Here is a 16,428-nt window from a genome sequence, read left to right as displayed (position 1 = left end):
ATGACCAGATGCATTATCCAAAATCCACTATCCTAGACACAACCACATGCCTTACCTCAAACCCCTATCCTAGACACGACCAAATGCATTATCCCAATTCCCCTATCCTCGACACAACCAGATGCATTATCTCAAATCCCCTATCCTAGACAAGACCAGATCCATTATCCCAAATCCCCTATCCCAGACACGGCCAGATGCACGTTCCCAAATCCGCTATACTAGACACCATCAAATACATGATCCCAAATCAGCCATCCTAGAGACGACCAGATGCAGTATCTCAAATCCCTATCCTAGACATGACCAGATGCAGTATCCCAAATCCCCTATCCCGCACATGACCTGATGCATTATCCAAAATCCACTATCCTAGACACAACCACATGCCTTATCTCACTTATCTCAAACCACTATCCTAGACACAGCCAGATCCATTATCCCAAATCCCTCATCCCACACACGACCAGATGCATTATCCAACATCCACTATCCTAGACACAACCACATGCCTTATCTCAAACCCCTATCCTAGACACGACCAGATGCACTATCCCAACCCCCCACACACACACACACACACAGACACAGCAGGTTGTCACACTAGCTTCAGTGTGCCTCTGGGACTGTTGTGAAGATGATGTTTTAGTGGGAGCTTAGAAGCATTAGTGCCACAGGGCTGCAAACATGCGAATATACACACACAGTCACACAACTCAGTAAAAGATGGTCAAAAAACAGTTTCAAAGCAGCCTTTTATTATTACCTTTACAATGTAATGTATGTGACTGTCAACATTTAATTTATGACTTTAACATCATAGGATTATTACTGTGCATGTCGTCAAAATACAATATGTACAAGCTCCACTAAAACCTTGTGTGTACTTTCTCTCAGACCTGAGTTGATGTGCAGTTTGCATGATTTTTCTTTTCCTGAATGACTTTGAGGTTGCATTCTGAACATATATAGACTTTTCAGCTAAACACATGCTTACTTACTTTACAGTGCTGAGGTTTACAGGAAGGACACGCAGTACTGTAAACATCTGAAACACTTGCATTTCTGTATAAATTTACTTTGTTTTTATAAATTAGTTTGCCAGTAAGAGAACGAAATTATAGTTTCCAAATATTTATTAAAAATATATATGTCAGAGAACATGTTGTTGTTAAGGGTCACTTGGCGTTGTTGGACAGAGGTGTTTGATGAGGCTGATATCTTTGCTGGAGAATGAACGTCCCAGTCTTAACCAGCGATCTAAAGTGGCGACGCAGTGTCTTTTGTACTAGGTTTCTTCAGAAGATCCTTTCTGTTAAATGAGTGGATCCTTGTTGAGACTCAGATGATATATATATATATATATATATATATATATATATATATATATATATATATATATATATATATATATAATGAGGAAGTTGCTAATTTGACAGAAACTGGGGTATTTTATTATTGGTGAACTACTTTGAAAAGTGAGCGTGTTGTCACTATGGTTTTGATTCAACTTGTGAATTGTGTGCCTGATATTTGTTTTTCAAATTCTATGTATGTCTAGGCTTTCAGTTAATTTAATCACTTTGTGTCTGTGCCTTCCATTACGAATGTGATGCTGATTATTGCTCTGATTTCTTTCCAGTTTGCTCCCATCGTTGCACAGCTGCAGACGGCAGCTCATTCATCACCGCTGTTCAAGCTCACTGTCTGTCTCTTGTGTATTATGCTTGTTTTTGTTCACTTGCTAATTAGATGCTAATTAATAGTGTGATTCTTTGACTCAAAGCCATAATTTATGTTTGTTAAATTCAAGCCAATTTGGGATGCGGTCCAGATGAAACCCAATGATGCAATGTGACATCTGGTGCTCTTTAATTCTCAATGAAGTTACTCATGCAATTTAAATCAGACACTATACGGAAGAGCTCACAAATCTGACGGGATAAATTCCATTTCCAATTACAGTTTTCACAAAGCCCAAAGAAATAGATGCTGACAATTTCTAATGTCTAATAACAACTAATCACCACTGCATACGTGCAGTGGTGATTAGCTATGCTAACTTGGCTAATTAGCTATGCTAACTGCTAACTGTCTAGCAATTAGCTACACTAAGCCATGTGTAAACCATGTGCAATATTTCCTGTGCAATATTATCCCACAGTTGTATATAATTCTCGTTTTACATTTTACTTGGTCCACATTTTATTTTATTTAGTTGTACATATACTTGAAAAATGTATTATCTTCTATTTGGCTAACAGTTATTCACACCTCGGAAAAGCATCTTTTGGAGTTGCACTCAAATCTCATTGCAATGCAAATTACAATGACAATAAAGGCAAGTCTGATTCTGATTCTAACTACTAACTGCTGATGCTAACTTTTAGCCACCCACTTAAATGCTCTAAATTTTGTCCCTCAAATTTTAAATCTGCTAAATAAAGTTAAAATATAAATAAAGTTAAAAGGTCAAAAACATCTGTAAACCCCTAAAATTGTTTCTTCCTGTTGTAGATTCTAGATCATTACACAGCAGACATTTTATTGCCAAATATCTCACTTTTAAAGAACTGTATTTATCACCACCATTTATCATTACCATTTATTGTTGAGAGACTTGGACACTAATCAGTGACCTAAGGTTACGACTGGATGTCTTTGGTACTCGATCTCTTCGGAGGACTCTTGTATACTGCTAGAATGGCTTTTTGTCAAATGGGAACTTCCCACTAGTCTTAGGGTCCACTAGTCCTAGTATTAAAGAGAGCATGTCAAAGTTGTTTTTGCATTTATGGTAGGCTATATGTTGCACAGTAGGTTAAGTAATGTTACAAAAGTGTGACAATTTAAAAAAAAAAAAACCATGAAATTTTGGTGAATTATTATTATTTGTTCATTTCAATTCAACAGATTTATAGACAACAGTACAATTAAAGGTGATTACTGGTGTATGTCAACAGAATCTTATGTTTTATTTTTGTAAATTGAACAAAACTGGATGTGGTTTGTTAGCTATTTGAAAGTATTGCATTTATTTATGAACTTTAAAATCATTCTGGGGTTGTAATATACACCATCAAATAATATAAAGAGGTTAGGACCAGTGGACCCTCCCTGTGTCAAACGAGCAGCTACTGAGGGAGACTAAGATGAGGAGTGTCACTGGCATTGTGAAGGGGCATTACCTTCTGGAATTTTGCCACGTGGCACATTTCTCTATGCATACGTAGGTGCCTGAGTGTTGAGGACCACAGTGGCTGGAGAAGGCCAACGGGATGAATGTAATGAAAATTCTGTTGGAATGTCTTTGTTGTTATGTCCTTTGATTACTTTGAGGTTAACCCGACACTTTGTTTTTTCGGTTTATGGCTACTTTGGGATCCACCCAGAGAGTTTATGGCTACCTGAGTGATCTTTATCTACTGAGATATCCTGTTGACCTCTGATTTACTCGATTGATCTTTGTCTGGGCTCTGTTTTTTCCTGGGACCAACTGTTGTTGACATGGGGGTACCTGATTGATATCCACCCCTACCACAGAATATAAAACATGCCAACTATGAAAGGAGCTTCACTGTATAAATGTCTCCAGACAGACATTGGTTTGTCAGAAGCAACAGACTGTTTTTCAACCTCTGTACAGAGTTTCATGTTTTGATAAAGCTGCCTAATCTATAACAAGACCTTGTCATGTCAGATTTTCCACCACAGCACACATTTCACGTGGATGCGTCAAATACATTGTTGTTTTTCAGATGTGAGGATAGAGCAGTAGTCCGCCTGGGTGGTTGCCATCCAGGATCCACGGCTGTTCTGCAGTGTCGCGGATGCAACGTGGCACAGCACCATCGCATGTGCCCACATTTGACTTGACTTGTTTGTGCACCAGTTTCTTTTTTTTTTTGTATGTGTATAAAGTTGTAACACAGCCACATGGGGTGTGCAGCCAGTACATTCTGAGTGCCGGTCCCAAGCCCGGATAAATGAGGAGGGTTGCGTCAGGAAGGGCATCCAGCGTAAAACAAGCCAACCCAACTATGCAGACTAAGAATCGAATTTAACAACGGGTTAACAACGTCCGCCGCTGGTGCTGTTGCCCAACAGGGTGCCGGTGGAAATTGGGCTACTGCTGGGTGAAGATGACGAAGAGGAGGAGGAGAACGATTCCACAAACAGCGGGAGAAGAAGAAAACTAGAAGGTGGAAATGAGAGTGGGGACTTTGAACACTGGTAGTGTGACTGGTAAAGGGAGAGAGCTGGCTGATATGATGGAGAGGCGAAAGGTAGACATATTGGGCCTCATTTATCAAACGAACGTAAGGCAGAAAACGTGCGTTCGACCATTTTTACGCAAACTTCAGTATTTATCAATTTGGACGTGAGCGGAGGCTAAGACGAATCTCACGACAGAGCTCACGTCTGGTCTGAGCTCGTGTACGCAAATCTGAGTCTGTGGATCTGCGGCGCAGCACTACACAATCTGTCTGAGTCTGAAAATAATTATGAAACAAACCTCAGCTGTCATCCAAGCATAAGCAGCCACATATTATGAACAGATCAAAACGGATTCTTAAAATGGATTAAACAAAATTAATTTAAAAAAGCCCACATTTTTAATGATACTGCTTCCTTTGTAAAATAAAAAAATACATATGCTAAATAGCCTAAACATGACAACTAATCATTGCACATTAAAATGCCTAATGCTGCCCTTAAGTGCCGCAACACGTTTTTTGGTGGCCAGCTTTAAATCGGACCACTTTTTCTTGACCTAAATGCAAAGAATTCTTAATCAATTAGCAGGCATAAGCTTTTAACTGTGGGTGCATAAAAGATTGATTCAAAATCATTAGGCATAGGTTAAATCAAAGAATTCTTCAAACCTCAACCAGAGTCCGTTCCTCTGTGGCAACGCTGTTGACCGCCTCTGTTACACTCTTCCACATGGCATTTTTATGAGCGCCTTTGACTCCACTTTTCAGACTGCCAAAAAGTACAAATTTGTTTTTCTCCACCTCCGATGTTAGGATGCCGATTTCCATCTCCGAAAAGTTTTTTCTTCTTCCCAGTGCTTCTTCTCTCCGTGTTGAGCTCAGTGGGCGAGGCTTCCGAACCATGAATATTTAAGGGCGTAACATGCTAATGACGAATAAATTCAGCCGCCGCATTTATCAAGAGCTGATGATTCGTACGCTGGGATTGGTCAGATACCAATGTTTCATAAATGACACGTGTGTCTTGTCGTAAGACCATTTATGTGCTCAGATCTGCGCCTGTTTTTACGCAATATTGATAAATGAGGCCCAATGTGTGTGCAAGAGACCAAGTGGAAGGGAAGTAAGAGCAGGAGCATCGGCGGTGGGTACAAGTTGTACCATGGTGAGGACAGGAAAAGAAATGGTGTTGGGGTCATTTTAAAGGAAGAGTATGTTAAAAGTGTGTTGGAGGTTAAGCGAGTGTCTGACAGGGTGATGAGTGTGAAGTTGGAAATTGAAGGGGTGATGATGAATATCATCAGTGCATATGCCCCACAGGTAGGACGTGAGATGAAGGAGAAAGAAGATTTCTGGAGTGTGTTAGATGAGGTGGTGGAGAGTGTGCCCAAGCATGAAAGAGTGGTGATAGGAGCGGACTTCAATGGGCATGTTGGTGAAGGACAGTACTGGGTATGACATCTGGACAGTGGAAGGAAGACAAGGAGACATGGTGGTGGAATGAAGAGGAGAAAGAGGTTGGCAAAAAAGTTTTAGGATAGTCGGAGAGATGAAGAAAGTAGACAGGAGTACAAGGAGATGCGGCGTAAGGTGAAAAGAGAAGTGGCAAAAGCGAAGGAAAAGACATATTGCGAGCTGTACAAGAAGTTGAATAGTAAGGAAGGAGAAAAGGACTTGTACCGATTGGCCAGACAAAGGGACAGAGATGGAAAGGATGTGCAGCAGGTTAGGGTGGTAAAAGATGCACATGGTAATGTGCTGACAAGTGAGGAGTGTGTGCTGAGAAGGTGGAGAGAATATTTTGAAGAGCTGATGAATAAATAAAATGAGCGAGAGAAAAGGCTGGATGATGTGGTGAGAGTAAATCAGGAAGTACAAGAGATTAGTAAGGAAGAAGTGAGGTCTGCTATGAAGAGGATGAAGAGTGGAAAGGCAGTTGGTCCAGATGACATTCCAATGGAGGCATGGAAATGTCTAGGAGAGATGGCAGTAGAGTTTCTTACCAGACTGTTTAATAAAATCTTGGAAAGTGAGAGGATGCCTGAGGAGTGGAGACGAAGTCTGCTGGTTCCTATTTTCAAGAACAAGGGTGATGTGCAGAGCTGCAGTAACTACAGAGGCATAAAGCTGATCAGCCACAGCATGAAGTTATGGGAAAGAGTAGTAGAAGCTAGGCTTAGAAAACAGGTCAAGATCTGTGAGCAGCAATATGGTTTCATGCTGAGAAAGAGCACTACAGATGTAATGTTTGCTCTGAGAATACTGTTGGAGAAGTACAGAGAAGGCCAGAAAGAGTTACATTGTGTGTTTGTGGACTTAGAAAAAGCTTATGACAGGGTGCCAAGAGAAGGGCTGTGGTATTGTATGAGGAAGTCTGGAGTGGCAGAAAGTATGTTAGGGTAGTGTAGGACATGTACAAGAATAGTGTGAAGAAGAGAGTGCAGGCAGGGTGGAGTGGGTGGAGAAAGGTGGCAGAAGTGATTTGTGACCGAAGAATATCAGCAAGAGTGAAGGGAAAAGTTTACAAGACAGTAGTGAGACCAGCTATGTTGTACAGCTAAGAGACGGTGGCACTAACAAAAAGACAGGAGGCGGAGCTGGAGGTGGCAGAGCTGAAGATGTTGAGATTGTCTTTGGGAGTGACGAGAATGGACAAGATTAGGAATGAACATATCAGAGGGACAGCTCAGGTGGGACGGTTTGGAGACAAAGTCAGAGAGGCGACATTGAGATGGTTTGGACATGTGCAGAGGAGGGACCCAGGGTATATAGGGAGAAGGATGCTGAGGATGGAGCCACCAGGCAGGAGGAGAAGAGGGAGGCCAAAGAGGAGGTTTATGGATGTGCTGAGGGAGGACATGCAGGTGGTTGGTGTGACAGAGGAAGATACAGAGGACAGGGTGAGATGGAAACGATTGATCTGCTGTGGCGACCTCTAACGGGAACAGCCAAAAGACAAAGAAGAAGATAAATGCAGAGTATTGAAAAGGAATTTACACGGCCCTCTGGCTGAATTTGAACAATATATAAGCAGTATTAAGCTTATAGACTCTGTCACGTTCTATAAGGAATTCTAAAAAGAGAATTAATGTGAAAGAATCTCTTTACTTTTGTTATTGTGCAATTTATTTAATTTTTTTCTCTATTTATCATGATAATACTGTGAATGCTATTGTGGCCTTGTCCTTTGTTCATTTGCTGATAATGTATTTGTTGAAATAAAGTTTTTGGGAAAAAAAAAACGTGGGAGAGACAAAAAAGTGAGTAAAAACACCTTAATAATATTTAGAACTACAAATAAAGTTTATTTTGCCATTAAAATTGGCTATCACTTCTTAAAATAAAATAACTTCTCAAGGCCAGGGCTTTTCAAAGTCTGGAGAATAATATAATCACAGCGCAGCAAACGAGGTGTGAGTTTGAGTCAGGTTTGCCATTCAGTGCGGGAACAGCCGAGGAGGCGTTGCGTATACATGTTTGAACATGGATTGTTGATATCCCTCCCTGAGCGGAGGTTGGTGGACCCGCTGTAGCTCTGTGAGAACAGAGACTAGATCAACACGTTCTTTCACTTTTGAGTTGCCAAACACCAGAAAAGTTTCCAGAGATGCCAGGAAAACACAGTGGAGTGATGAAAGTAACAAAGGCACGTGAGCAAGTGCAAGAGCGGGAGTGAGTGAAAATACAAAGCAGACAGAAACAACGTGTGAGACAAAAACACAATGGCTGGTGCAGTGATATGGAGTGGGAACATACTTAGACAGGCATGAAGGAAACATTGAACTATGAACAAAGCTAAAACAGAATAATATATTAACCAGACCTGAGAGAACTAAGTAAGTGACAGAAAACAAGGAAATCAATGATCTTAATCAAAACTAGAACCGGAGTGAGACGGATAAAAATAGAGATAGATATAATAGAGAATGCAATAACCAATGGTGAGATGACAGCATAAACTAAGACTAAATAACGAACAGAAAGACAACAACCAGTGACTACAAAATAGTGCAATAAATAAAAGGAATTAACTGATAAGCAATAAATAACAAACAGAACATAATCAGATGAGACATTTGAAGATAAATAATGACCAATACCTGTGACTAAAGCATGCGCGCAGCCGATCTGCTCTGTGTCAGCCTGATCCCGTCAGATCTCAGAAGCTAAGCAGTGTGGGACCTGGTTTGTACTTGGATGGGAGACCTCTTTAGAACAGCAGCGGCTGCGTGTGTTTCTCCAGGTAAAACTGGAGTTGCTTCAGGAAGGGCACCCGGCGTAAAACTTGTGCCAGCTACCAATGCGGATTTGGTTGTATCCACTGTGGCAACTCCGGACACACACACACACACAAAAAAAAACCCGGGAGCAACCGAATGGACAACAACAACCTGTGACTAAAGCATAATACAAAAATGTGATAAACAGAACTATAAGCTAAGAATGCAAGATGCTCAAAAGAAAACCAAACTGGTGACCAAAGCATAATACAAGAAATTAACTTTTCAGTTTGCGGCCTAGCAGTTACCAAAGCTAACATTTCGGTTAGCTGTGCCTTACCACTGTTTACGTGGACATACAATGATTTGCTCAGGTTTATTTGTCCACATCTGTAGACGCTGTAACAATGAGATCATCCAATTTGTATTAATAGATCAATATAAAACAAGAGCAATCAATGATTTCTGACCTCCGCCAATCCAGATTTGGATCACCTCCAAAATTTAATGCAGTCTTCATGGCCTAATATCTATCTGTGGTGAAAATTAGGTCAAAATCCGTGCAGTAGTTTTGACATAATCCTGCTAACAGTAATCCTTCAAAGCCTATTTAAAGAGAACCTTGATCCAGATCGGGATTTGGTATTGCATATAGATGCTGAGAATGACAGCCTCAACACTGCATTTAATCTATTGTTAGACTCGATTGTAAATGAGTCCACCCACCACTTTAATCATACCTTATATTTTGTTCTGACGTATGGTATGGAAATTGAAGACTTAACAGTATTCCCTGAAAACCCCCTTCTGTCTGATCATTTCTTAATAACATTTACATTTACTCTGATGGACTACCCAGTAGTGGGGAATAAGTTTCATTACAGTAGAAGTCTTTCAGAAAGCGCTGTAACTAGGTTTAAGGATATGATTCCTTCTTTATGTTCTCCAATGCCATATACCAACACAGGGCAGAGTAGCTACCTAAACTCTGTGAGTGAGATAGATTACCTCGTCAATAGTTTTATATCCTCATTGAGGACAACTTTGGATGCTGTAGCTCCTCTGAAAAAGAGAGCCTGAAATCAGAAGTGCCTGACTCCGTGGTATAACTCACAAACTCGCAGCTTAAAGCAGATAACCCGTACGTTGGAGAGGAAATGGCGTCTCACTAATTTAGAAGATCTTCCCTTAGCCTGGAAAAAGAGTCTGTTGCTCTATAAAAAAGCCCTCCATAAAGCTAGGACATCTTACTACTCATCACTAATTGAAGAAAATAAGAACCCCAGGTTTCTTTTCAGCACTGTAGCCAGGCTGACAAAGAGTCAGAGCTCTATTGAGCCGAGTATTCCTTTAACTTTAACTAGTAATGACTTCATGATTTTCATTGCTAATAAAATTTTAACTATTAGAGAAAAAATTACTCATAACCATCCCAAAGACATATCGTTCTCTTTGGCTGCTTTCAGTGATGCCGGTATTTGGTTAGACTCTTTCTCTCCGATTGTTCTGTCTGAGTTATTTTCATTAGTTACTTCCTCCAAACCATCAACATGTCTATTAGACCCCATTCCTACCAGGCTGCTCAAGGAATCCCTACCATTAATTAATGCTTCGATCTTAAAAATGATCAATCTGTCTTTATTAGTTGGCTATGTACCACAGGCTTTTAAGGTGGCAGTAATTAAACCATTACTTAAAAAGCCATCACTTGACCCAGCTATCTTAGCTAATTATAGGCCAATCTCCAACCTTCCTTTTCTCTCAAAAATTCTTGAAAGGGTAGTTGTAAAACAGCTAACTGATCATCTGCAGAGGAATGGTCTATTTGAAGAGTTTCAGTCAGGGTTTAGAATTCATCATAGTACAGAAACAGCATCAGTGAAGGTTACAAATGATCTTCTTATGGCCTCAGACAGTGGTCTCATCTCTGTGCTTGTTCTGTTAGACCTCAGTGCTGCTTTTGATACTGTTGACCATAAAATTTTATTACAGAGATTAGAGCATGCCATAGGTATTAAAGGCACTGCGCTGCAGTGGTTTGAATTACAATTTGTTCATGTAAATGGGGAATCTTCTTCACAGACTAAGGTTAATTATGGAGTTCCACAAGGTTCCGTGCTAGGACCAATTTTATTCACTTTATACATGCTTCCCTTAGGCAGTATTATTAGACAGCATTGCTTAAATTTTCATTGTTATGCAGATGATACTCAGCTTTATCTATCCATGAAGCCAGAGGACACACACCAATTAGCTAAACTGCAGGATTGTCAGGTCCCATCTTATCTTAGGGACCTCATAGTACCATATCACCCCAATAGAGCGCTTCGCTCTCAGACTGCAGGCTTACTTGTAGTTCCTAGGGTTTGTAAGAGTAGAATGGGAGGCAGAGCCTTCAGCTTTCAGGCTCCTCTCCTCTGGAACCAGCTCCCAATTCGGATCAGGGAGACAGACACCCTCTCTACTTTTAAGATTAGGCTTAAAACTTTCCTTTTTGCTAAAGCTTATAGTTAGGGCTGGATCAGGTGACCCTGAACCATCCCTTAGTTATGCTGCTATAGACTTGGACTGCTGGGGGGTTCCCATGATGCACTGAGTGTTTCTTTCTCTTTTTGCTCTGTATGCACCACTCTGCATTTAATCATTAGTGATTGATCTCTGCTCCCCTCCACAGCATGTCTTTTTCCTGGTTCTCTCCCTCAGCCCCAACCAGTCCCAGCAGAAGACTGCCCCTCCCTGAGCCTGGTTCTGCTGGAGGTTTCTTCCTGTTAAAAGGGAGTTTTTCCTTCCCACTGTCGCCAAGTGCTTGCTCACAGGGGGTCGTTTTGACAGTTGGGGTTTTTCTGTAATTATTGTATGGCTTTGCCTTGCAATATGAAGCACCTTGGGGCAACTGTTTGTTGTGATTTGGCGCTATATAAATGAAATTGATTTGATTTGATATAATTTTATTACGTCCTTGGTGGATGTAATTAGCAAATAGGGATTGAAATGAGACATTATTACGTAAATCACTGCTTTGTTTTAGTGCGATTTTTTTTGCATTTAGTCTGCCCTCCTTCACCGCTGCTATCATTAAAAATGTGTTCTGGTCATTTTACTCTTTGTCCCTGTTCACTGCCACTGGTTGTCATTATTAAACTTGTTTGCAGTGATCGACTTTCTCACTTGATGCAGACTCTGATCTGTAACGCAGGAGGAATCATCAGACGTGCACACAAAAACAACTTTCAACTTAAGTTTCAGTTATGCATAATCTGCAGACACTAAAGTGTCTGCAGATTATGTGTCTGATGTTTTAAGAACACACTCAAAGTGCAGTTTTTGTATCTGTCATTGAGTGCATTTATGAGTGTAATAAAAACATAATTTAACGAGGACGTGTTACTCTCCCAATTGACAAAACAATGAGAGCAGGATGTTGTTTTCACTGGCGTGTGTCTGTGGACAAGAAACATCTAACTTCAGATCTGTCTTCAAGCTTGATGGGAATATTACTTGGATATCTAGACGTGATTCGATTTTGGAGTAGTTTGGTCAAAGTTAAAAGTCAAGGAAAAAATGGTCCATTCTTCTTCTTCTACAGTTTCTGATGGACTTTGATTCCGATGCTTTAGTTTGCTTCATCTCAGCACTGCTCACAATTCTAAAGTATATTCACACAATAGAGTAAATGCTAAAAATGACTCTTAGAAAATTTACACCTATTGATAAAGATTTTGATTTACAGTATGTCATTTTCTTCAACTGCATAGTGTGAGAAAAAAGTTTGGAGAATAAAAATGGAGGAGTTCGACGTCATTGACGCTCTGGCTTGTATATCTCCACAACCAAGAAGACCTGGTGGATGATCTCATGTATATATTGATCTGCAACATATTTGGGATTGATTGGACTATGAATGAAATTTGATTTTTTTTTTTTCTTTATTTAGTGGTTTAGTAAGCTTGTGAGTCCCCGGTGGTGTTTGTGTTACATTTTGTTTTGCATATGTTCTTCGTTAGTGTTTTCATTGTTATTGTTGTGTTTGACTAACATGGACGCCCTTTTCTGTTTGATGCAAGTCAAATCTACCTACAGGTACAAATAAAGTCACCTGAACCTGAACCTGAACCTGAATGACTTCAAAATTAAGTCACACTGAAGTCATAAATAGTCAACAACGTCATTAAAGATATATGTACACTCACGGGCCACTTTATTAGGTACACCTTGCTAGTACCGGGTTGGACTTCCTTTTGCCTTCAGAACTGCTTTAATTCTTTGTGGCATAGATTCAACAAGGTATTGGAAACAGTCCTCAGAGATGTTGGTCCATATTGACATGATGGCATCACGCAGTTGGCATTCTCCTCTGACCTCTGACATCACCAAAGCATTTTCGTCCACACAGCTGCCGCTCACCGAAATGACGCATGCACAGTGAAGGCAGGGCGGATCAATTTTTAGGGGGGACCGTTCGGTTGGTGACACCGGTACTTTGTATGTTTAATCAAATTGCTTTTTAATGGCACTGGCAATTAATTATTATTACTCATTATTTGCACCAACAAGGATGCAAAATTTGACTTATTATTTCTGAGTTACTTGAATTGTGAGCTTTGCAAATATGAAAATGCATCCTATTATACAATTTTTATCAGTTCATTTGTATTTAGAGTATTTTATGAAATAAAAGTGGCCAAAATAGACATCAGTGCAGCGCTCCTGCAGCTGTTGCACTCCAGCTGATCACCTTTTCCCTCCCATGCCAACCCTGCAGAATTAAATTGCTTAAATGCAGCTTATCTGTCTTCTTACTTCCCTGCCTTCTTTCTTTATTTACATTAATGTAGTGCCGTCAGATGCTGTGCACGACAAATGTGAAATGTTCTCATCTCTGAGACAAGATGCAGAAACTGGAAGAGCAATAACAGATGGTAAAACTGGCTTCTCGTGCTTTCTGATTGATTCTTTCTTTGTATGAAGAAACATTCCTCAGACAGCATTTGGCTGAAACATACAAGCTCTCGGGTGTTTCTTTGCCTCCTATGTAAATCTTCAGCCCAGGTGATGCAATAAGTGGGTGATGGAGAAAGATCACTGTAGTCCAGTCTGCCTCAGGCAGCTTTGCCAGGCTTCAGCACGTGCTGTGTGCCAGTCGTCTCTCAGTACATGGATTAGACACATGCTGGTTTCTCTGTACACCACCAGGTGGACAAAGTGTCTGGGTGGTGCTAATTGGGGCAGAGCAGCAGGGTTCCTCCTGCAGCAAAGTCACAGCTCCTCTGGTGGTCATCTGTATCTCTTTATCTGGACAAATCCTGAGCAGGAACAGGAGGCGTTTGGACTGCACAAATATGAACAAAATAATGATGGCCAGAGAAGCCATGGCAACCAAAATCTACACAGACTCAATCACCAACTAGAGCGCTGCACTCGTAGAGCGCAAACCTCTGCCAACACTAGTTTCCAATTCCACAAAATTTTTACCTTGGAAAAAAATTTCAAGGTCATAGTCCTGTTAGAAGTGGCTTTTCATAAGCTAAATTAGATGTGATCAAATCAGGGCCGCTGCTAAGGTTTTGGAGGCCCTAAGCATAACTGGTCAGGGAGCCCCCCCCCACACACACAAAAGTTCTACTCAAACTGTTACTATGACTACGACTAACCATTGAGGTGGTACCTGAGACTTGTATAGCTTTGGTGAAATGCAAATTCTGCGTTGCAATGATTACAGATAACTTTGCTTTTCTCCAATGCGCCATCCTCAGGGCTGGATCCAGAGTGAAAATCTGACATGCATTTTTGCCCAATGATAAAATAAAAATCATATGCATTTTGTTATTCAATAATCCTCATTCTTTTATTCGTGTGCAACATACACTGTCACACTTCTTTTAATATATTTATTATACTTCATGGACCATAGTGAACACTTATTTGTATAAATATGTCCTAAAAAACAACACTATAACAAAAACTGACTGCAAACAGGATCAAATTTATTGCCCAGATCTTTCAATTATACCTGAATCTATATATGATTTTTTTTTTCAATTGATAAAATCAATAAAAATTTGACTGCATATATTCTTAATAATATATTGAGATACAGACAGTTCAGAAGACATTTTCCATTGATACCAATCAAAATGAGAAACAGTCCAGCAGGTAACAATATTCATGTCCATGACTAAATATACTAAAACAAATACATCACAATTGTACGTACATATACCACAATTTGATATGTGTACAATTGTGATGCATTTGTTTTAGTATATTTAGATTTTGTTGTGATTTGGTACTTTATAAGCCGATTAAATTGAACTGAAATTGAACATTTTATTGAGTCTTAAAGTAAATAAATATGAAATTGGTCACTGGATCCTTAAACTTTGGACATAAACTCTACATGGTGGATCCTTGATCTCTGGACAAATGGGAATAAACAAAATCTGTAGTTTTTGTCAAAAGCATTTCCTTTCAGGCATTATTGGCATGAATGTCTTACAGCACGTTTCATTTTGGGAGGAAAAAACGTTTTAGTCGATTGTAGTTTCTTGTCTGTATTACAACGTTTGGAAAGAGGTGTCATTTTTTTTAAAGCGCGATTCATTTTGAAGTTATTAATTTCGACCAGAACCTGTCTCAGCCGCGCAGCGTTTCGAGCTGCGTGAACACGGAGAATGATTCTCTTTTCTTGACAGCAACAACACAAGAGTCCCAGTTAGTGACTTTAATCCACACACAAAAGTGACTGATGATATTTTAATGGCTTTGAGAGGGGTTAAGAAGCGGACTTACCGTTAGTGCAGTGAATCAAAGAACCAACGAGCGCTGGATCGAAGCATTGCTTCAATGGTTCACGGCTTCAAAGCGGAGCCGCGCTGCAGAAACGGTTGATTACAGACCAAACCCTGAATATTCGACTTTATTTGTACGTCGTATGACTCTGAAACTCGGAAAAGTCCGTATAATTTACGGACTATAGGTTGACATGAAAAGCTGTGTTCAACTTCAGCAACATAAGCTCGCTCCCGACTGACGCTTTCAAAATAAAAGGCAACGAACAACAGGCTTAAAAGGCTAAAAAAAAAACCCAAAAGCGCAGCGTTAATAAAATCGTCGGCGATAATGACCTCAATAATTAACGCAACGTAATAATCGAGTAATAATGCAATAATTTCAACACATTTTTCAGTCAATTGGAGGCCCTACAAACTAGTGCAACATGGTTGGTGCCCCACGCAGGCTGCATAGTCTGCTTATGCCGAACGGCGGTGCTGGATCAAATGTCAGGATAATGTATTTAGTTCATGTACTTGAATCATGTCAGGTTTTCTTCTTTTTCAGTTTCTGAATTCTTTTTCAGATTATTTTCCAGTTTTGGTGGTGTAGGTAAATCCAGAACAGAAAAATGAGTATGATTGAGGCACTTTTGACATATAATGCAAAATGTACACCAAATGTCCACAAAATACAGCTGCCCTCCCCCAGAAGAAGCAGGCAGGGCAGCTGCAAAAACATGCCTACACACACACCAAAAGGCATTATGGGAAATGAGTCTCCTGTCAACACCCCCCCCCCCCCGTTAAAATGCATAGAACACTGCCATCTATCATATTTGTGAATCTGAAATGCAGTTTTGCGCTCAGAATGTCTCAATATTGCGTAAGTGATCAAGGCGATGAATGCGTGTGATCGGTGATCCACAAATGCTAAATCACACTTCACAGAATTTTCAGTTTTGCAAATGCTTTTTTTTTTTACAAATAAAAAAGAGACTTATTTACAAATACACATTTATTTGTAAAACAAGTAACTTGTGTGTTGGTTTAACGTTATAAAGTAAACTTTTCAGTTAGCAGATTAGCACTTATCGAAGCTAACGTTTTGGTTAGCTGTGCTGTTTGGAACATTGTTACCCACAGATGTCCCATTTTTCATTTCTTGAAGCATGATTAGAATTGTGTTACGTGTTTATCTTTTCAAGCGGGTGCTAATTT

This window comes from Thalassophryne amazonica, chromosome 8 (genome assembly GCF_902500255.1).
Source record: "Thalassophryne amazonica chromosome 8, fThaAma1.1, whole genome shotgun sequence".
Taxonomy (NCBI): Eukaryota; Metazoa; Chordata; class Actinopteri; order Batrachoidiformes; family Batrachoididae; genus Thalassophryne; species Thalassophryne amazonica.
This window is presented reverse-complemented; position numbering follows the sequence as displayed.